We start from the raw sequence: 23,160 nt of genomic DNA, 5'->3' as shown, positions 1-23,160 counted from the left end.
TGGGGGGGGGTGTGTGTGGGTGTGGGTGGGGGGGGTGTGTGTGGTGTGTGGGTGGGGGGGGGTGTGTGTGGTGTGTGGGTGGGGGGGGGTGTGTGTGGTGTGGGTGGGGGGGGGTGTGTGGTGTGTGTGGGTGGGGGGGGTGTGTGTGTGGGTGGGGGGGGGTGTGTGGGTGTGTGGGTGGGGGGGGTGTGTGTGGTGTGTGGGTGGGGGGGGGTGTGTGGTGTGTGGGTGGGGGGGGGTGTGTGGAGTGTGGTGGGGGGGGTGTGTGTGGTGTGTGGGTGGGGGGGGTGTGTGTGTGTGTGTGGGTGGGGGGGGGTGTGTGTGGTGTGTGGGTGGGGGGGGGTGTGTGTGGTGTGTGGGTGGGGGGGGTGTGTGTGGTGTGTGGGTGGGGGGGGGTGTGTGTGGTGTGTGGGTGGGGGGGGGGTGTGTGGGTGGGGGGGGGGTGTGGGTGGGGGGGGGTGTGTGGGGTGGGGGGGGGTGTGTGTGGTGTGTGGGGTGGGGGGGGGGTGTGTGTGTGTGTGGGTGGGGGGGGGTGTGTGTGGTGTGTGGGTGGGGGGTGGTGTGTGGGTGGGGGGTGGTGGTGGGTGGGGGGGGGGGGGGGTGTGGTGTGTGGGTGGGGGGGGGTGTGGGGGTGAGGGGGGTGTGTGGGTGGGGGGGGTGTGGGTGAGGGGGTGGTGGGTGGGGGGGGTGGGTGGGGGGGGGGGTGGGGGGGGGGTGTGGGGGGGGGGGGGGTGGGTGGGGGGTGTGGGTGTGGGGGGGGGGGGGGTGTGTGGGTGGGGGGTGTGGTGTGGGTGGGGTGGGGGGGGTGTGGGTGGGGGGGGTGTGGGGGGGGGGGGGGGGGGGGGGTGGGGGGGGGGGGGTGTGTGGTGGGTGGGGGGGGGGGGTGGTGGGTGGGGGGGGGTGTGTGGGTGAGGGGGGTGGGTGAGGGGGGTGTGGGTGGGGGGGTGGTGGGTGGGGGGGGGGGTGTGGGGGGGGGGGGGTGTGTGTGGGTGGGGGGGTGTGTGGGGGTGGGGGGGGTGTGGGGTGTGGGGGGGGTGTGGGTGGGGGGGGTTGTGTGGGGTGTGGGTGGGGGGAGGTGGGGGGTGGGGGGAGGTGTGGGTGTGTGGTGTGTGGGTGGGGGGAGGTGTGGGTGTGGGTGTGGGTGGGGGGGTGTGTGTGGGTGGGGGGGTGTGTGTGGTGTGTGGGTGGGGGGGTGTGTGTGGTGTGGGGGGGGGGTGTGTGTGGGGTGTGGGTGGGGGGGTGTGTGTGGGGTGTGGGTGGGGGGGTGTGTGTGGTGTGTGGGTGGGGGGGGTGTGTGTGGTGTGTGGGTGGGGGGGTGTGTGTGGTGTGGGGTGGGGGGGTGTGTGTGGTGTGTGGGTGGGGGGTGTGTGTGGTGTGTGGGTGGGGGGGTGTGTGGTGTGTGGGTGGGGGGGGTGTGTGTGGTGTGTGGGTGGGGGGTGTGTGTGTGGTGTGTGGGTGGGGGGGTGTGTGTGGTGTGTGGGTGGGGGGGGGGTGTGTGGTGTGTGGGTGGGGGGGTGTGTGTGGTGTGTGGGTGGGGGGGGTGTGTGTGGTGTGTGGGTGGGGGGGGTGTGTGTGGTGTGTGGGTGGGGGGGGTGTGTGTGGTGTGTGGGTGGGGGGGGGGTGTGTGTGGTGTGTGGGTGGGGGGGGGTGTGTGTGGTGTGTGTGGTGTGTGGGTGGGGGGGGTGTGTGTGGTGTGTGGGGGGGGGGGGTGTGTGTGGGTGGGGGGGTGTGTGTGGTGTGTGGGTGGGGGGGGTGTGTGTGGTGTGTGGGTGGGGGGGTGTGTGTGGGGGTGTGTGTGGGGTGGGGGGGGTGTGTGTGGTGTGTGGGGGGGGGGGTGTGTGTGGTGTGTGGGTGGGGGGGGTGTGTGTGGGTGGGGGGGGTGTGTGTGGTGTGGGTGGGGGGGTGTGTGTGGGGGTGTGTGTGGGGTGGGGGGGGGTGTGTGTGTGGGGTGGGGTGGGGATATGTGTGTGTGTGTGTGGGGTGGGGGATATAGAAACATAGAAAATAGGTGCAGGAGTAGGCCATTCGGCCCTTCTAGCCTGCACCACCATTCAATGAGTTCATGGCTGAACATGCAACTTCAGTACCCCATTCCTGCTTTCCCACCATACCATATGTGTGCGTGTGTGTGGGGTGGGGGATATGTGTGCGGTGGGGGATGTGTGGGGGATATGTGTGCGTGTGTGTGTGATGTGGGGGGTGTGTGTGTGTGGGGGATATGTGTGTGTGTGTGAGAGGTGGGGGGTGTGTGTGTGGGTGGGGGGTGTGTGTGTGGGTGGGGGGTGTGTGTGTGGGTGGGGGGTGTGTGTGTGGGTGGGGGGTGTGTGTGTGGGTGGGGGGTGTGTGTGGGGTGGGGGGTGGGTGTGTGTGTGTGTGTGTGTGTGTGGGGTGGGGGGTGGGTGTGTGTGGGGTGGGGGGTGTGTGTGTGTGTGGTGGGGGATATGTGTGTGTGTGTGGTGGGGGATATGTGTGTGTGTGTGGTGGGGGATATGTGTGTGTGTGTGGTGGGGGATATGTGTGTGTGTGTGGTGGGGGATATGTGTGTGTGTGTGGTGGGGGATATGTGTGTGTGTGTGGTGGGGGATATGTGTGTGTGTGTGGTGGGGGATAGGTGTGTGTGTGTGGTGGGGGATAGGTGTGTGTGTGTGTGGTGGGGGATAGGTGTGTGTGTGTGTGGTGGGGGATAGGTGTGTGTGTGTGTGGTGGGGGATAGGTGTGTGTGTGTGTGGTGGGGGATAGGTGTGTGTGTGTGGTGGGGGATAGGTGTGTGTGTGTGGTGGGGGATAGGTGTGTGTGTGTGTGGTGGGGGATAGGTGTGTGTGTGTGTGGTGGGGGATAGGTGTGTGTGGTGGGGGATAGGTGTGTGTGGTGGGGGATAGGTGTGTGTGGTGGGGGATAGGTGTGTGTGGTGGGGGATATGTGTGTGTGTGTGTGTGGTGGGGGATATGTGTGTGTGTGTGTGTGGTGGGGGATTTTGTGTGTGTGTGTGTGTGGTGGGGGATATGTGTGTGTGTGTGGTGGGGGATATGTGTGTGGGGTGGGGGATTTTGTGTGTGTGTGTGGGGTGGGGGATGGGTGTGTGTGGGGTGGGGGGGGTGTGTGTGTGTGTGTGGTGGGGGATTGTGTGTGTGTGTGTGGGGTGCGGTGTGTGTGTGTGTGTGTGTGGTGGGGGGAGGATGGGAGGCGGTGTGAGGTGGTGGTGGGGGGAGGGAGTTGGGGGTAGAAACATTGAACTCAGGCACTTTAAAATGAAAATTCCCCGAAGGAAACTTCTATTGAAGTGTAACTGCTGCTGCTGTGCTTTACTATGGCCAGAACGCGGTCACTTTAGCCGTAACCTTTTGGATAGATTTGTATTTGTTCTGTAGCAGAGTCACTTTTAACATTGTAAAATGTTTTCTGTCTAAAAATGCACTTCAAGGTGCGGCATACATAAAAGCATACTGCAGCTTTAAAACACTCTTTGAAGCAGTTAGCAGACATGCCATAGATTAAATCTTTCAAGCAAGGATGCGGTCTTCAAATCAGGACTAAGAATATTCTAAGTTGTCTTTAATTACATGTTCATAGTTTTAATTTCTGTTGAGAATTCAAAAGTACATTAGTATACTGCAGGATATATATACACGCGTATAAAGAAAAATCTAAATGGTGTATTGTCTTTGGTTCACATAAAAGCCACTTGCGTATCGACTCGTTTTATTAAAATATTTTTCGACACTGTAACTTATGTATAACTGGTAGTTTCCATAGATATTTCAATGGCTTAATCATTTCCTATGTGACCTTAAAAAAAAAATTAAACAAATGTAATGAAAGACCTCACGTAAACCATGTTTCATTACATATAATTGGGAACATGCACAAGTACAAGATGAACACACTGAACTTTTGCTTTTGGAAATTACGTTTCAAGAGGAGTAAAAAATAAATACTTTTGAGATTAATGTTTTTGGAAAGAAAAATACTCGCAGTATTTACAGCACAGAAACAGGTAATTTGGCTCAAATGGTCCATGCTGGTGCCACGTATCTAACTTTATTCAATGTTGCAGTACCTTTTTATTATTACACCAAACTCTTTCAGAAGCTGATTTGACTGTTATAACTGCCCTGTTTTTATAGTGCGGGCAGATTTTAAAAATAACACTGGACTATCTTTATATTGTATCTTGTATCGAAATGTCGCAAAGTGCTTCACGCAATGGATTATCTCCTGGAATGCACTCACTGTTGTTAAACAGGCAAATATGGCAGCCATTCTGTGCAAGCGGCTTCCCTTGGTTATGATGCTGAATAACCAATCAACCTATTCTTGGATACAGGTAAGCAGGAGTGGGTAGGGGCAAAGGAAACACAAAAATGTAAATGTTGCTGCCAGCAGGAGAGGCTGGCACCTTACCCGCTGCTCCTCATGTAGTGGATATAGTGGTTGGTATGATTAGTCGCTTCAATACATTTAGAGAGAGGAGCAAAGAGGTTTCAGGGCACTTTTATTCATGAGGAAATGCTATTGACTGCAGATATTTAGTTTCCCGCTGTAGATGCAACTTTCAAATATAAAGACATTTACTCCAGAGTCTGACAGCATTGCAGACCCCGATTTCCATAGGTCTTGCAGCAACCTGTCAACAAATTAAGCATAAGTAGGGTCTGTTTGGCTCTGTGATGGCATGTATTTCTCAGTCCGATGTTTCTGGGACTTGAGTACTAAATGTAGGCCAACAGTTCAGTCTCGTAATGCAGGATTGATGAGGCATTTGAATCAAGGCCTCATTTGTCCTTGTTGGATGTTAAAGGTCCCATAGCACTTTTTGAAGAGGAGCAAGGAGTTCTCCTAGACCAACATTTATCCTTCAACCAGCACTACCAAAACAGATTAACTCTTCATTCATCTTATTTATTGTTTGTGGAATCGTACTGTGTGAAAATGTATTCCTACATAATAATGACTATTCTTTAAAAGTAATATATCGGCCATAAAGCGCTTTGGGATATCTTGACTGTGAAAGGTGCCATACAAATGAAAGTTTCTTTTTCTTGTATGTAATTTGTCTTTTTATAAATAGGGCAGCATTTAATTTTTTAGATTCATTTTTCCTTTTTGAATTGGGAAGCAGTCATTATGATGCCAGAATGCCATGCTCTCCGATTTCCATATGCCCAGTGCATAGTCTCCATTTTTGGAACCAGCCTGCTTCCAACAGCAGTGGCAGATCAGATAATAAATTGGGAAGAGTTGAGCACAGAGGTTATTTTATTGTAGTTTTATGTGTTTGGATCCCAGAAGAGCTATCAGTTGCCATGCAATGTTGGTGGTGGCTGCATCTCGAGCTGCTGCCATTAATGGCAGTGTGGAGATTGACGGGAGGACTCAAACATCTGGAACCACATCCCAGTGGCGAATCTCCAGTAAGTTGAAAGCAGTAAATTCACCATCTGTAAAATACTTTTAAATTGTTTTGTGCAATTCGCTCTTGATGCACTGTAGCCAGCACCAAACATAAGCTGTACTTATCAGATCAGTTAAGGCACTGGCCATAACTCACCTGAGTTTACCTTGTGTTGTCTATCTGGCCCCAGTAAATGCACTAATCCAACAGCAATATGATACCGAGTAAGTGCTTTGGGACATCCTGAGAATGCAAACGGTGCTCTATAATTTTAATTTTTATTCTTTATCCATGCGCACCTGCCACACTACCAAAACTAGTCTGCACTTGTGCTACAGATGTGGATTTGCTTTGCAGCTGGTTCACATGGAGACCACTGCACAAGTTGGCTGCAAGTATGTCTCGAGACCTGGGCAGCAGTTTACAGCAGCTGCGTAGTACAAATCTGCTGCTGGTTTCAATAGTAAGGACAATGGCCGATTAGCAGCAGTGTAAATGGACTATTAGTGGGAATCCTGACTTGTATTTGTTTCAGGATTGTTGGCAGGAAATGAGTTGAGCACTTTTGATTTTAGTTTTTTTTTTGTTTTTGTTTTAACATTTCAAACAAAAGATGAAAGCTCAGGATGTAATTCCTGGAACAATGAGATGAACTGCTTCCCTGAAGTTCCTCTGGTTCAATTAGATTGCCAAAAGGTGTCTGGTCAAGTTAATAGTCCTTGAGATAGCAATGGCAGCCTAGTTCTTGCTCAATGGAAATGTGAATGAACCTGTTCTCGTAGTGAATGCTGTGTTAGCTTTTGACACCTGTGTCTGACATTGAAACCGTTGATATGTTCTTGGAGTCTTTGATGGCACTGCAGTTAAAAAATCAAATAGAATTGTAATCAGCACAGGAAGCCATAAAGTTCTTCCTTTTTTCTGAGAAGTTTGGCATGGTGCTGCGGATCAGTGTGTCTGGATTACATGGAGTGCTGGCCATTCCTATTCCTTCAATTCCAGTTGTTAAACTTTTCTTAAAAGCCACACAAATGAATGTTGAAATGGGACAAAAACTTTTAAAGTGTTTATTTTTTGAACAGGAAGTTTAGTTATAAGGACATTGCAAGAGATACCTCTACAGGAAAAAAATAATCACAGAAAATAATATTTAGCTATTCATACATTATTCATTCTGAACATGAAGGTCATTCTGACTGACATGTAAAATAATCAGTTGTCCAGTGAGGCTTTGCAGCCATCCTTATTGTAATCCAGTGACCTGCCTCCTCAATCATTCACAGCAGTTTTTTAATGTGGAATTGAAGCTTGAAATTACATCAGGTGGTTACTCAGAAATAGTGTGTTCGGGAGAAGTCCACCTAAGTGTTGAACAAATGCAGTGTCCAAATGTTCAAAACTTTTATTTTTTAGTACAAAACTGCTTACAAACCATGTGCATGGTATACAATTCCACATCTGTTACTGGATACCCTGTGACTGAATATAGTGATTATTTTGTAATGATGAGGAATATTTAACATGGACAGTAACTTCCAAATAGACCTGTTTCACGGGAGAACAGTGTACACAATCAGAAATCAAATCACAGAAATAGGGGAAAAAAGCAGTTTTTTTTCTCAAGACTACTTGCTCTCCCTTCTGATTTTTGTTACGTTTTGTTTTCTCATGTATTTTTTTTTTGTCTGCCTGGCCTGATGCCGCTACTTCAGCTGAGAGTGGGCATTCAGCCTTCTCCCAGGCTGCTGCCATGCCCCATAGCTGGTTTAGGAGATGCAAGGGACTGTCCATGAGCAATTCTCCCTTCTGATTTGGCTCTCTTTCCCCCCCCCCCCCTCCCACACCCCCGACCCCACCATTGGAAGATATCAGAACCATTGCATGTGTAATTGGGGTGTAAAGCAAAAACCTAGCACAAGAGATCGAGGAAATTTGGGCACAAATGTGTTACACACGTAGTTATGCTATATCCCGATTTACTCGTCCTTTTATGCCCATCTATTGGTTTTTCTTCGGACCTCGATTGTGCTGATTTCCGCTTGTTTACATTTTTACATTCTAGCGTATGTTAATGAAATTAGCAGAAAATGTGGGTGTAAATAGACATCGGCAAAATGGGCGCATAAATATGTGTAATTTCGGGCGTAACTTCCAGATTATGGCCCCACAGGAAATTCCATCCCATGTGCTCAAATAGAAAGCCGAGATTTTGACTAAAGCTTGAAACATGCTTCAGCCAGTCTCCTGAGTGTTGTTTAAATCGGCTGGAACCCTTTATATGGTGTTAGAACTGGGATCAAAATGGAAGATTTAAAGCTCGCAGATCACTTGGCCAGAAGGGAATATTGCAGAAGCGTGGAGAAAATAGAAAAATGCTTTTATTTGTTTGCAACAGAATGGGCTTTGGCTGATATTTTACTGTATGTGATAGATGACGAAGCAATACAGTATATAATTTTATGTATGATTGGAAAGATTCATGAAAACTGATTTATTACTTGACAAGTTTGAGGAATATTTCACACCTCCGAACAAGATTTCATATGAAGACAGGTTTAATATCTGGCTCTATGCTCAGTACAGAGACCACCTCATTAATGACCACATTGCAACTGAGATAGCAGCTGATCAAGTCAGAGGCAACTCGCTTAGAGCAAGAATTTAGATCGACAGCAAGCAGTTGCTATTAGAGGAGCAGAAGCCATCAAAACATTGATAAAACACTTGTGCAATACTAGCAGCCCAATAAGTGATAAGTGGGGTGGGATGCTACTTCATACAATAAATGAGATTTAGCTGGTCAACAACACTCATAGATTGTAATTGCTGTCCTACATCATGAGAGAATTGTTTTTCCAGTACTGCTTTTGGCATATGAAAACCATTTTGCTGAAAGTATGCAAAATCATTCTTGTCAGACAGGTAAAGAAAACGCATGGAGAAGAACAATATGAGATTAAAAATGATTTGTTTTATGGAAGTGATTCACACATGATAATGAATCAACCTCAAGGTAAACAACACACGACAGCGCGGTTCATTTTAAACAGGGCACAGAAGCTCAATGTAATGTCTTGTCACAATCCGTTTACAAGAAGCTAAGTAAGAAACTTAAGCATAAGAACATAAGAACATAAGAAATAGGAGCAGGAGTAGGCCATACGGCCCCTCACCCCTGCTCTGCCATTCAATACGATCATAGCTGATCTGATCATGGACTCGGGTCCACTTCCCTGCCCGCTCTCCATAATCCCTTATTCCCTTATCGTTTCAGAAACTGTCTATTTCTGTCTTAAATTTATTCAATATCCCAGCTTCCACAGCTCTCTGAGGCAGCAAATTCCACAGATCCACAACCCTCAGAGGAAATTTCTCCTCATCTCAGTTTTAAATGGGCGGCCCCTTATTCTAAGATTATGCCCTCTAGTTCTAGTCTCCCCCATCAGTGGAAACATCCTCTCTGCATCCACATTGTCAAGCCCCCCTCATAATCTTATACGTTTTGATAAGATCACCCCTCATTCTTCTGAATTCCAATGAGTAGAGGCCCAACCTACTCAACCTTTCCTCATAAGTCAACCCCCTCATCTCCAGAATCAACCGTGTGAACCTTCTCTGAACTGCCTCCAAAGCAAGTATATCCTTTTGTAAATATGGAAACCAAAACTGCATGGTGTTCCAGGTGTGGTCTCACTAATACCCTGTACAACTGTAGCAAGACTTCCCTGCTTTTATATTCCATCCCCTTTGCAATAAAGGCCAAGATTCCATTGGCCTTCCTGATCACTTGCTGTACCTGCATACTAACCTTTTCATGCACAAGTACCCCCAGGTCCTGCTGTATTGCAGCACTTTGCAATCTTTCTTCATTTAAATAATAACTTGCTCTTTGATTTTTTTTCTGCCATAAATAGAATGGAGACATTTGTATAATAAAGTCACAGAACCAAAGTGAGTCAGCAGTATGATAACACTAGTTATGCCAAACCATGAACAAGTGAGAATGTGCCTCTGCCAAAAAGATTTAAATGAAGGTATTCAAACGTGTGGCGAAAACAAGCAACACAAAAGATGTGAAACAGTATCTTGGTGTGGTTAACTATTTAGGCAGATTCCCGTTGAGTTACATTGAGATCCAGGTTGTCAGAATATGAGAAAGCTACTTCGAAAACAAAATATCACGACATTGGACTGAGGAGCACGTTGGGAAGAAATGTTTGGTGATAGAAACCCTAGCGCAGAAATAGTCACGGTGACCAAGCCAATGAGGATTCGTGTTGATGCTTCCAGTTCAGGAATGGGAGTAGCATTACTGCAAGAGGAATAAAACTCTTTTTGGTCATGTTCATTTACATCAGCTCTGGTATGTCCAACTTGCAGCGAAAACATTTGGGTACAAAAAGTTCCACCAACATACACATTACATTTTGTGGTGGGGAATGACTGAACCTATAAAATTATACAAAAGTTGATGAAACCCTACCCAAACTATAGAGTATGTTACTTAAGTTGCAAAAATCCAGTTTGTCAGCAGAGCCCAAGAATGGTGCAGAAATGTCTAGCCTACAGATTGAGTTGAAACTATACCAGAAGCTGATGGTGCAGATGATAAAGATGATCAAGTATCTGTGTGCATGGTATTCTGTCTTCATCTATTCAGTGTAGACTCGGTAAGTTGATAACAGAAACTGGGAAAGACTAGTCATTGCAAATGCTGAAATCTGTGATCTTGCAGGCATTTCCAGAGTGACACACACATCTAAAGTTCATCCTAAAATATTGGGACTTGAGATGAATTGACCATTGAAGAGGGGCTTGTCTACAAAAGTTATTGTGCCTGCAAGTCCAAGAAAACTTAGGTTGGTAAAATGCATCAAAACCATCAAGGAATTGAAAAATCCAATAGATGAGCAACAAGCGCTAACTTGTTCTGACCGTCTTTGTCAGCATAAATTGCAGATGTGGTTAGCTAATGTCCAACATGCAACACATTCAACAACTTGCATTTATATAGTGCCTTTAGCAAAAAATATCCCAAGGCACTTCACAGATAAGTGTAAGGTAACAGATGCTGAGCAGGAAGGGAGATTTTGGAAGGGAAAACAAATGTTTGTTTGAAGAGATGGGTTTTGAGAGGCTTTGTTTTGAGAAGGAGGATAAATAATGGAGAAATGCAGTGGCGTAGGGAGGAAACTCCAGAGAGTAGGAAGCTTGTGTGCCTGAAACCTCCAACGGTGGGGTGAAGGGGGCTGGGGGATGCACAAAAGATCAGAGTCCGAGGAACAGAATGTTTGGAAGGGAGAGATCAGATTGCAAAGATATAGGGTAGGGTGAGGTAATGGAGGAGTTTAAATAGGAGGACCAGGACTTCAAATGGCAGTACTGAGGGAGTGCTGCACTGTTGGAGATGCTGTCTTTCAGATGGGATGTTAAACTGAAGTCCCATCTGCCATCTCTGATGAAGTTCAGCAGATTTATCTTTTACACAACTGATTGGTCTGTAGCATGTGTGTGTGTGTGTGTGTGTGTGTATATAACATACACAGACATACACAATAAACACAGCTTATGATCTTCCGAAAAGTGTGTAAGAAGGTTGAAGAAAGATGCTGAGCGTCAAATGTTGCATCTTTTTTTACAACACTGTCCACAGAGACAGTCCTGTTCTGGCACCAGTCTAAAACTGAAACCTGGCAGTGCTTGGTGCTTTCTTCCTTTTCTGCTCAAGGCAAAGCACAACCAGCAATAAATGAAAACAGTGATCACTGGATTCAATGCGCAAACATTTTATTCTGCCCAGCCCCAATACTAACACTGAGAGTGAACTCTCAGGCTGCCAGCGACAGGCTTGTCGTGCAGGTTTTTTTGCTGCTGGTGTTCTGAATTCCATCTTGCAAAGTAAACAAGGTGAGTAGAGTACCAACTATGTTACGGAACCATTCCCAGTGAAAGGAGCACCACAGTATAAACAGGACGTGCAATCATCTTTCATCGGCACATGATATCAAATTGTCTTTATGTTCCAATTAAAATGTATACAAATGAAAGGTATTGGATCATTTTAGAAAAATCCTAGTTTTGGTGTGTGTGTGTGTATAGAGAGTATATTTAAGCCAGCACCAACTACATACATTTATATAGTGATTTTTCATGTACCAAGGCATTCCAAGCCGATTTGCAAGTGGTAGGGGGAGCACATAAGTGGAGCTTATCAAAAGGTACGGTCAGGGATTAGTTTTGACTGTTTTGGAAGATGGGACAAGAGGTACTGAAGTAGTGATTTAGGAATAGACTTCCAGAGGCAGGGATGTGGAAGCTCTGGAGACTCAGGGAGGAGACCAGTAAACTAGAATTGAAAGAGTACAGGTTTGTGTGCTGGGGCATAGAGTTGGAGAAAATTGTGGATATGGAGTAGAGCTTAGGACATGGAGGGATTTGAAGACCGGGAGAAAAATTTTGAAATTGACATGCTGGGGAACTGGGAATCAGCAGCACCTGTAAACAATCTCCAGTGGGTATTTTTTAACCTTTCTCTTGGGTAGCTCAATCTTGCTGGATAAGTATTGCATGTATTTGGCAGTATCTCTGCATGGGCTTTTGAGACACTGTGTCATGTTTTCTCTTGGCTGTCAAAAAAAATTGACTTTTGGGGAGAATACTGTAGAGTGCGTCAGAATTCATGATTATTTGTGTTTTGTGTTGTCCAGGAAAAACAATTGTCATAATAGGCTAAAAGTATTCTCAAGGTAGTGGTATGGATGGAGCCCATAAAGCATCAAAGAAGAAAATTACTTTAGAGAATAAGTTGTGTTACTTACTTTTTAAAATCAGCTGTAGTTGTCAAAGGCAATTTCTGCTGAATTACGGTTATATTTAAATAATATGTAAAACTCTGAAATTATTGAGGCACGTGCATTAACAAATGCCATATTAGTGGATCATGACTGAAGTGATGTACCCTGTAGTTTGTTTTGTGCGAGTGTTTGTTGCTTGTCCTTAATTGTCTTTCAACCATCTCCTGGTGGAAACCTTAAAATACATTTTGAGCAACCTTAATGGGAGTTTAGGAGGGGATGGCTATTTTGGTCTAAGTTGCTTAAGAGTAATAGAGGTTAAGCCTAATGCTGTTCAACTGTGTGACTTGACTATTACTAGATATTTAACAATCTGTCAGGGGATTCCCCTTTTTGTAGTTGAGCAATTTTTCTATAAAGTTGAGATCTCGTGTTCCATTTATCGAAATACATCTCTTGATTTTTATTATTTATTTTTTAAATAATTCTCATTTTTTTAATGCAAATGTTTGTTTTTAATGGATGTAATCGCCATAACAGCTAAATATGAATGCAATGCATAGTAATTGTTTGCAGCACCCTCTGGTAAAATTACTTTATAGTTCAATACATTTAGGATTAATTGTTGCATCACGTCAGTTTTCCACAGTGAAGTTAGAACTAGAGATGAAGATAAATTTGGTGCTGTAAATTCTAGTTTTTAATTATATTGGGTCTGGAATATCTAAATTTATGATTGATTAGTATGTTTTGTTTACGTAGTGTTTGTGGAGGAATACATCGAGGCATTCAGTTGATGAATAACTGGATATATTTTATTGCAGAATGGGTTGCGGAAACTGGAATACTGGCTAGAGACTGTGGTTGAGAGAAGGGTGGGGAGTGTTGGAGTAGGTTGTTTCCTTGGTGAGGTTTGGAGTACGGAGGAAGATGTTGCCATTTTGTTCCACTTGGGTCATTTTTCCTTTCTGGGCTGGGGTGGCTATTCAGTGTAAGTCAGCATATTCAGCAAGCTCATTTCTCATTAATTCACTAGCTTGACAAGAATTCTAGTAACTAGGGTGGGACAAATCCACAGAGCAAGATAGAGCCTGCATGTTACTTCTTTCTTACTTGAAAAATATTCAACTGTTCACATACAGATGTGGTACTGAACATGCACATTCCAATGATATTACAAAGTACATTTTTAGATTTGAATTAATCGAATAGTAGAAATCCTTGTTTTGGCCTGGGGTGTAATTACGTGGCAGTGTAGCTTTATTCAGACTGGTCCATTGAAGCTTTTTTAATTTTAATTTTAGTTTTAATTTTATGGCTTCTGCATATTGAGCTGTCACTAGTCCATCTCTGAATGGAACAGTCTCCTAATTAACTTGAAAGTCTCATCATCTTGAGTGAGATGACAATTTGCTAGATTTAATTACTTATTATCTCTCTGTGCAGGTATACTTGCATCACTGCAGTGCAATTTCTAAGTTCCAGCCAAGCAAAAATTGAGGGATAACTGAATTTAACATTTTGTGTCAGCTTCTTCTGGTTTTAAAAAAAGTCAAAGCTTTTGAGTTCCTAATGTTCAAAGTGAGCCAACTTATTGTAGCTGGAAGCGGATACCAACATGAAACCAAAACCATCAACATAACTAGCACTAGTATCCTGCTATAGTTTATGCCTTGTAAGTATTTTGAAACCTTTTTAAAAGATTGGTGTGCTTTGGGATGCATTGTTAGCTGTAGAGCATCTACTTGTGTAGTTACATCACTAATTGTCTGTCAAATGTAAAACAAATGATTTTATTTGGGTCACAAATCACAGTAGTATTTCTGCTACTCTACCACTTTCGCTTTAGGGACACCGAACTGTGTTCGCATTTTGATCTTGTTTCTTAGGTGGCGTGTATGGCACAGGCAGATGGCACACACACACAATTACGTCTGCCACAATGCCTACCTTAGAGACAGCAAGGAGGTAACTGGGACCAGCTGGATTCCAGACTATCCTGATCAGTTTCAGATAGATTACCCTGATCAGTTTCAGAGTGATGTGTGTCTGTGTGACTCTGACTGTGTCTGTGACTGCATTTTTAACTATTGCCTTCCTCGGCCTCCCTAGATGGCTTAGTTGGTAAATGCACAGCTCAGTGCAGAACTGAGCCATTCATCCCAAATAGATCCAAATCAATTTCTGAGCCGAGTTAACTGATCTCAGTCAGACAGTCTGGTGGTGGCAGAGAGAAGCTTTGGCAGTGGGGGACGGTATAATTGGTCTCGGCAGCCCCACACGAGGAAGGAGGAAAATCTCACTGCCAATTGCTGTCCAGTGATTCTTACTGGAAAGTGCACATATATATGAATGTCAGTTTCAACTGTGATGCCCCTTCTCCATGTGCATATTCATAAACAAGAAGCCTCCTGACGCACATGTTCACCCATGAAGAATGGCTACTGGGTGGGGTAACGGAGGGTCCTTCGCATCCTGGAACATGGTACAGCTCACCTTCAGGAGAGGAGAAAATTGGAGGGATATAATTGCTTCCCTGATCATTTGGCAAGTAATGTGTTAAATAACATTTCTTAGAAGATGCAATTTTTGTTGGTAAATTCACATTTAATTTTTCTGCTCTCTTCAAAAGTGCAGGATTGGACTTAAATCCATACTAGGTCTGTCAGCTTGAAACTTTACTAACTCTGGGGGACTCCACATTCACAACCTCTACCAGACTCACCCTAGTTCCCTGACCGCATGTATTATAGGGACACAACTGGACATGTGCAACCCTAGTTTTGGGCTGCTGTAGAGATCAACCGGACAGGTTGGTGTACGGGTGTAATCACAATGTGACCTGTTTACATAGGAAGTTTCTATATAAATGTGACCATGGGAAGTTATAATGGAAAATACATTCTGTCCTTATTTTTAGGATAAAATGTGGATTGAATTACGTCGGCTGGCCTGGTCTAATTAACCCTGCTTCACCTAAAAAGACTACACTTGGTCTTGAATTCTCATGCACAATTCCATGTGGCTAGCAATAAATCTATATTCTACTGACCGTTCCAACAATTTGTATTAGCTTGCATTGCATTTTAAATACTTTGAAGATTAGATTGTCTCTTCTGTTCTAAATTTCAGCAGTTATAGAATTGTATGTTAAAATTAAAAATGGTGCTAACCTTGAGGTGCTTGAATGCAAAACAAACTGAGGACATGAAGTCCAATTTGACTATCAGTAAATTAAACATCTGGGCAGTAATAAAGCCTGGGATCTCCCTAGAGCCCTTTTCATCCATTTAATTGACATCATTGTCTTTTGCCTCATTTGCTGTCTTTCCCATTTGAAAAGTATTTGAAATCTAGTAATTAAAATGCAGATGCTTGTAAAAGCAACCTGGAATTGTGGGTTGGTTCATGGGAAGACCACCCTTTAATCAGATTTGATTTTCAAGTAATATATAACCACATATGGATGTCTTGTATAAAATCATATTTAGTGACATCCAAAGAAAGTGAAGTACATTGTGGAGAAAAATATCACATTAAGCACACAACACACTGTCAATACTTCATACATCTTTAGATACATTGGGAATTACGCATTGTAAAAATTGCTTATACTTTTGCAAGATTGTTATCTTTCTAAATGTTCCTGGGGAGAACTTTAGCCTACTGCAAAGATCTTGTATAATTTACTTACAGAAAAGCAGATGCTTTTAATCTTGGGACGAGAACACTGTCCAAATATGCTGACTGACGAGCAGAGTTGACTCTGGGGTTGCATGCAGTTGAAAGAGAATGCATCAAAAGTTCAAAGAAGATAGATCACTGTTGAGTTTATTTGCATGCGCTGTTCCTCTGGCTTGGGTTCTCACAGTGTAAGATGCTGGGAAGAGATGGCGCCTGTCGGTGTCTCAGCTTGAGTCGGGACTGGGGACTTGGTGTGTCCTCAGCACTACAATAACTGGAACCAATTTAGAAATGACTCTCCACAGCAACACAGAATCATTCAGTAGGCAGCGAGAGGAATCACTAAGGTCCGTAAGTTGTTGCAAGGGGTGGAGGAAGAGAATAAAATTGCAAAATTCTGCTTCAGCAAGATATAAATATCCCATTGGTATAAAATAAATACCAACAAATGTAATACTATAGAGTAACATTGAGAGACTTACAAGGACTAGAGCTGTATTCACTGGAGCAGAGAAGGTTAAAGGGATACTTAATGGAAATGTTCAAAATTATGAAGGTGCTTGAGAGAGTAAATAGTGGAAGATTATTTCCACTATGGCAAATTGGTAACAAGGGGACATATAATTAGGGTTATTACCAGAAGCATAAAGGGGCGATTAGAATAATTTTGCAGAAAGGGTTATAGAATATGGAATGTATTACCTTTTAAGAGAAAGTTATATAAACAAATAACATTATTAACGGTTATGAGGAAAGAACAGAAAAATGAGACCAAGATAGATAGCTCCAGGATGGTGCAAGGAGAGGCATGGGGCAGTGGGACTAAATAGCATTCTGTGCTTACATTTCTATTATTTTATAATGTAAAATGATTTTCTAACTATTTTATAGCTGTGTAAATTAAATCACATGATAACAGTTTATACTTGTAATAAAGACACAAGACCCCCTTTTTGGCTAAAATCACTATAGACAATGGGGAAGGGAATTTATCACTCAATTTCTACTAAAATACATTATTCAGAATAAGTTTCAATAATTAACTTTCCTTAATAGTAAATGTAGCTCATTTATAAAATCATATTTCTAGCATCTAGCTGGACATTTTAAAAATAAATGATGGCACCCTTTTGCAGGAATACTGGCTGATTGAGTCTATTGTTTTTTCTTTACCACTGCTCAGCTTTATTTGTCATGAAAGTATCTTTCCCGTTGACTGGGAAGATGCACAGGCAAAGTCAACCTTGAAAGTTTGGTTCACAGAATTGAAGTAAATGATGGCATTAGGTTTTATCAAAATGAAAGCTTGCCTGTGTCATTTGAGTTTCCAATTACAGAGGATACTTAACATTATTAAAATTTATACTATATAATATCTATAAACAAAATGTGTGTGCATATAGCATATATGTTACAGACTTGGAAGTTGCAGTATTAAAAAAGCAGCATTGTATTTTCTGTTTAAACTGTCAACTAGCCTGCATATGGCTTTATAAGTAACAGTCAGGAGCGGGAACCTAGAATGGCTTGACTTCCAACCCCCATCCCCCATTTCCTGGAGACACTTAAGTCAATTATTGTGCATCACCACAAAAGACCTAGCTCTATCAAGCCCGTGTGGTGGCTGATGTGCAACGGTCACCACACGTTAATAAAAATCCACGCACGGGCATCTTCCACCCCCTCAATCGGAGTTCAGGAGTGGAACATCGGGTCCTTCATTGAAACATCTGTGAACTCATGTGGAAGCAAGTCATCCTCGTTTGAGGGACCGCCTATGATGATGATGAGTTGAGATCAGTTAATTCAGTGTGCTTGGGGCTTGAACATGAGGAGATCTTGTCCTGCATGGTTCAATACCGCACCATATGTCACTGTGTAGTTACTCACAGCCATTTTGGGTAACCCTAATACAAATATCAAAATTATGCTTCTTCATATATTGGAAAGATTATATGTTCGGAGTTTTTTTTTTAAACTATCATATTGTTTGTAAGGCAACTTTCATCATTGTTGGGAGGGTTGGTCACCATTTTGAAATTCCAAATAATATCGGGTCAAATGTAAGAAAAAAAGATTTGCATTTATATAGTGCCTTATCACATCCTCAGGATTAAAGTGATTTGCAACCAATGGATTACTTTTGAAGTCTGTCACAGTTGAGAGCAGCCAATTTGCACACTAAGGGCTATAATTTGTCAACTTTGCGACTGGGTTTTTGGCGATATTTCATCATATTTGGCGAAAGACCAGTCGACGGGAAATTAGGTGACGTTTTGCGGTGGCGGTTTCCATGTACTGCCGGGGAGAGGAGCGCCGCCGTGCAAGACCTGAAATAGCGATTTGGCCAAAAATTTGGCGCTCTCCGCACCCGTATTCTGCGCTCAGAAAACCGACGGTAAAGCCTGTCGTGCAGCTCTGCCTGCAGTGGTAAGTATGAAGACCTGCAATAAAGGTAAGTTAAAGTTTTTATTTTTAAATTCCTTTTGAGCGATTCGATAGTTAAGTGTCTTGTGAATGTTTTGTGAATCTTTTCCCCCCAATTTTTTGTGATTTTTTTTCTTTTCTTTTTCCTACTCCCAAAGCCCCCCTCCCCCCCTCTCAGCACTATCTGCCTCGGACTAAAGTTGGCGAGGATCGCAGTTTGGGCCACGAATCCTCGCGCAACGCCGATTTTTACCACTGCGCAAATTAAAGGTTGAATTTCCAGCCTACTAGCAGTAGCGAAGCGAAAACGGTAGTTTTAGCAAAAAAATACCGTTTTCGCTAAAAAACGAATATCTAGCCCAAGGTCCCACAAACAACAAGTGAATAAATAACCAGTTAGTCTGTACTTTTTAGTGCTGTTGGTTGAGGAAGGAATGTTGGCCAGGACCAAAGGAAGAACTGCAGGCACTTCTTTGAATAGTGCCCATGGAATCTTTTACAAAAGAACATAAGAAATAGGAGTAGGCCATATGGTCCCTCGTGCCTGCTCCACCATTTAATACGATCATGGCTGATTCGATCATGGACTCAGGTCCACTTCCCTGCCCGCTCCCCATAACCCCTTATTCCCTTAACATTACAGTTTAACACCTCATCTGAAAGTACTGCCTAGATTATGTGCTCAAATCCATAGTGGGACTTAAATTTACAACTTTCTGACTTGGAGGCATGAATGCTACCAACTATAATATATTGCAGAATGGAGATCCTTTTATACAAGCTGATCAGGAGAATTATTCGCCATATTACTTTTTTGTTGCCATTTCCTCCTATTGCATTTCCTCTTTGTAGGCACTTTGGGTTGCTTATTTTTCACAGTTACTATCAATGTTGCTTCATAATCAGCTGGTTTGGGTGGGTGGGATGCCTCTTTCCCCAAACCTCAAGAGTTATGTTCGTACTGTACTGGGGTGCCGCTTGTAGTTGAACAGGAAATGTAGCCCATAACAATTTATTTTGTACGCCAGTATGATTTTTTTTGTAAGTTTAAATTTTTTTTTTAAAGTAGCCATTTTTACTTCACTTTCTTGATTGTTTTGCACACACAATCTCAATTTGTTGATGTCTGAACACAAACCCAGAGCATTTTGAACTTTTCCAGTTCTCAATAATGGGCTGATGCATGAGATACATTGATTACCCTGGCAAGTCTTGTTCACCTTGTTTTAGACTTCAACCCACCAAGTGAGACTATTCATTTGTTGAAGGACAAGTGTCTAATTAAGAACATAAGAAATAAGAAGTAGGCCATACGACCCCTCGCCTGCTCTGCCATTCAGTAAGGTCATGGCTGACCACCTCAACTCCACTTCCCACCCTATCCTTGATTCACTTAGTGTTCAAAAATCTAACAATCTCTGTCTTGGATATACTCCTGACTATACATCCACAGCCCTCGAGGGTAGAAAATTCCAAAGATTCACAGCTCTCCGAGTGAAGAATTGGCTGCTGCGTTTCCTACATTATAATAGTGACTACACTTCAAAAGTACTTAATTGGCTGTAAAGTGCTTTGGCGTGTTCTGAAGTTGTGAAAGATGCTAAATCAATACGAGTCTTTCTTTTAGTTCTAGACTCACCAACCAGGGGAAATAGAGTCTACCCTGTCAAGCCCTCTAACAATTGTATACGTTTCCATGAGATTACCTCATTCTTCTGAACTCCAGAGAATATAGGTCCATTCTTCTCAATCTCTCCTCATAGGACCCTCTCATCCCAGGAATCAGTCCAGTGAACCTTTGTTGCACCGCCTCAAAGGCAAGTATATCCTTCCTCAGATAAGAAGACCAAAACTGTACACAATACTACAGGTGTGGTCTCGCCAAAGCCCTATATAATTGCAGCAAGACTTCCTTGCTCCTTGTACTCCAACCATTTGCGATAAAGGTTAACATACTACAGGTATTTGCCTTTCTAGTTTCTTGCTGTACCTGCATTTGTTTGTTTTAATGACATTCACCATACTATTTATATTAATTATAAAGGTGACACATTAATGCTGTAGTGCAATATATAGAGTGAGTGTTTACACCTCTGACTTTTTGTTTTTCTTTCTCCGCACCCACCCCATTCCATCAAAACCAAAGTGAGTGGCCTCTCGGCTTTAGTCATGTAATCAAGGAGACACAATGGGCCCAAGTTTCCACAGGATAAAAAACGAGCGCCCCTCCAAGCTGGGCGCCCGTTTTTCGCGCCTAAAACGGTGCCAGAAAAAAAACGCGCTATTCTCGAGCGCTTTGCAGCTCCTTGTCTGTTTGGCGTGGCGACCAGGAGGGCGGAGCCTACACTCGCGCCGATTTTGTAAGTGGGAGGGGGCGGGTACTATTTAAATGAGTTTTTTTCCTGCCGACAACGCTGCGCGTGCGCGTTGGAGCATTCGCGCATGCTCAGTGTGAAAAAAACATTGGCACTCGGACATTTTTGTAGTTCTTTGTAGCTGTTTAATTTTTGAACATTTTTTAATAAAATCACATTGCCATCAGCACTGAGGCTTCCCTTCTCACTGTCTCCTTCCCCTCCCTCCCCTCCGCGGCAACAAACCGCTGTCTCCTTCCTCTCCCTCCCCTCTGCGGCAACAAGCCGCTGTCTCCTTCCCCTCCCTCCCCTGCGCGGCAACAAGCCGCTGTCTCCTTCCCCTCCCTCCCCTGCGCGGCAACAAACGGCGGTTTCCTTCGAACGATGGCTGAAGCGCTTTCACACAGGTAGGAAGATGGTTTATTTAATCTTTTCTTTGCTTATAAATGTTTATTCAGGTTGGATTTATTTGTATAATATTTGTAGAAGTATAAATAAGGATTGATTGTAGAATTTAATGAGTTCCCTTCCTCCCCCCACCTCGTTCTGGACGCCTAATTTGTAACCTGCGCCTGATTTTTTAATGTGTAGAACAGGTTTTTTCAGTTCTACAAAAATCTTCACTTGCTCCATTCTACTTTAGTTTGGAGTACGTTTTCACTGTGGAAACTTTGAAATCAGGCGTCAGTGGCCGGACACGCCCCCTTTTGAAGAAAAAATTCTGTTCTAAAGTAGAACTGTTCTACCTCACTAGAACTGCAGAAAAAAAAATGTGGAGAATTGCGATTTTTAAGATAGTCCGTTCTCCACCAGTTGCTCCTAAAAATCAGGCGCAAATCATGTGGAAACTTGGGCCCATAGTACTTCGAAAACACTGTTCATGGGTAATTTCCAAGCTAAGAGCAACCTTTGGTCCATCTAGTCTGCCTTCTTGCTCATGTAGAAGTTGTAAGTTGTAGGCCTTCAAGAAACATGCCCAATTTTACCGTGAAGTGATCTAAACTACTTTCCCATACAGTAAACTATTCCAATAATTGACCACTCTCTCCGTAATGTTTACTTGCATCCAACCTGAATCTACCTCTTCTCAGCTTGTCCCTTTTTTTGTGCTAACAAATACAAATTCAAATTGCCCCGAGTCATCCTCTATATCTCTGGGCTTTAGTAATTTGGAAACTGCTCCCCACTCTTCACCTTTTGCAGTTCAGCTATACCCTTCCTGTAGCGTGGGTTCAAGAATGGTAAATAATACTCCAGATGTGGCTTGACCAATGCTTCAAATACTGGTGGGATTAACTCATTAGAGTTATACTATATAATTTTTCTAAATCTAAAATCTTATTGACATCTAGACTTTCCTTGGTATCTTGAGGGATCTGTCTACTATGACTCCCAGATTTCTTCTTTGTCACTATTTTCCCATTAATCCTATTAATGAATCAGTACTTCCCTTTATTCATATATTCAGACAATGTTTGTTGGGGTTACTTGATATTCTGCACCATTTGTTACATAACCACACTTGAGTTTCTCATCTCAGTATGACCATTGTCCAGAGAAGACGAGATACTTGATAGTCAAATGTCCGAGAGCTTGCAAACCTAGATCATAGCACACCTTCACGTGGCTGCCAAGAGCAAATTCTCTGCCTATCTGGTTACCCTGATTGGATAACTGTTGTAATTTATAGTTGGAGCAATAAATCAAATACATACTGCTAACCTTTTAGACTTCCAAATTTCTTGATTGATGTTTGATTAAACAAACATCATGGGTCATCTCTGCCTGGGTGAAGGAACCAATTGAGTATTTCATAGAATAGATATTTTAGAAAACTTCTATGAATTCAATTTATTTTTTGGGGGGTGGTTGGTTGGGGGAATGACTGGTGTCAATTTTTGCTGGACTAACTTGGACTAACTTGAACTTAAATATTTAATCATCGAGATTAAAGTCTTTTCTTAAAACAGCAAATCTTTAATGAGTTCAGCAAAAGCTTCATCTTGTTGGGTCATGTGCAATATACAACAAATGTCTCCCCTTAAAGTGACCAGGCTACACGCTGTACATGAGATGGGACAGCCCATCTTCAGATGGTTATACAAATAAAAATAATTGTTAAAAACTATAGGAATGTATCTGCTGTGGATGTGACCTAGACAGCATCATGGTGATTTACTATGAATGTAATCTTGGCCTATAGCAGTTGCGCACAAGTTTCTGCATCGTGCATCATTATTGGAAACAGGCGATTTTGGGAGTATTCTGTGTATTGCATTTCACAATAAAGGAATATGTGAAATATATATTATCAGGGACACTGATTTACTAAGTCGAATTCTATGAAAACTATAAATCAGTGGCTTGATTATCATTAAAATTACATTTACATATATCTTATTTAAAGTCAAGGGGCCGCAGCTTTTCATTTTTTTTAATTATTCGTCATGGGATGTGGGCGTCACTGGCAAAGCCAGCATTTATTGCCCATCCCTAATTTTCACGATAT

At 43.4% G+C, this 23,160-nt stretch overlaps 1 protein-coding gene across 2 annotated transcripts in view; it reads left to right on the top strand.

The window, feature by feature from the left end:
- The window catches only part of cecr2 (CECR2 histone acetyl-lysine reader), a 146,829-nt gene that overhangs the window by 10,653 nt on the left and 113,016 nt on the right, over positions 1–23,160 (top strand). Inside the window, exon 1 of one of the 2 annotated variants that reach the window (XM_070901643.1) lies at positions 10,219–10,251. The exons of the other annotated variant lie outside the window; for it this stretch is intronic. The gene's annotated coding sequence lies outside the window, so the exon portion shown is untranslated. Of the gene's footprint in view, positions 1–10,218; positions 10,252–23,160 lie in introns of those variants that run through there. 2 annotated transcript variants of the gene reach the window in all.

This window comes from Pristiophorus japonicus, chromosome 15, assembly GCF_044704955.1.
Source record: "Pristiophorus japonicus isolate sPriJap1 chromosome 15, sPriJap1.hap1, whole genome shotgun sequence".
NCBI classification, from domain to species: domain Eukaryota; kingdom Metazoa; phylum Chordata; class Chondrichthyes; family Pristiophoridae; genus Pristiophorus; species Pristiophorus japonicus.
The sequence above is the reverse complement of the archived record's forward strand: the minus strand, read 5'-3'. Positions and strand labels throughout refer to the sequence as shown.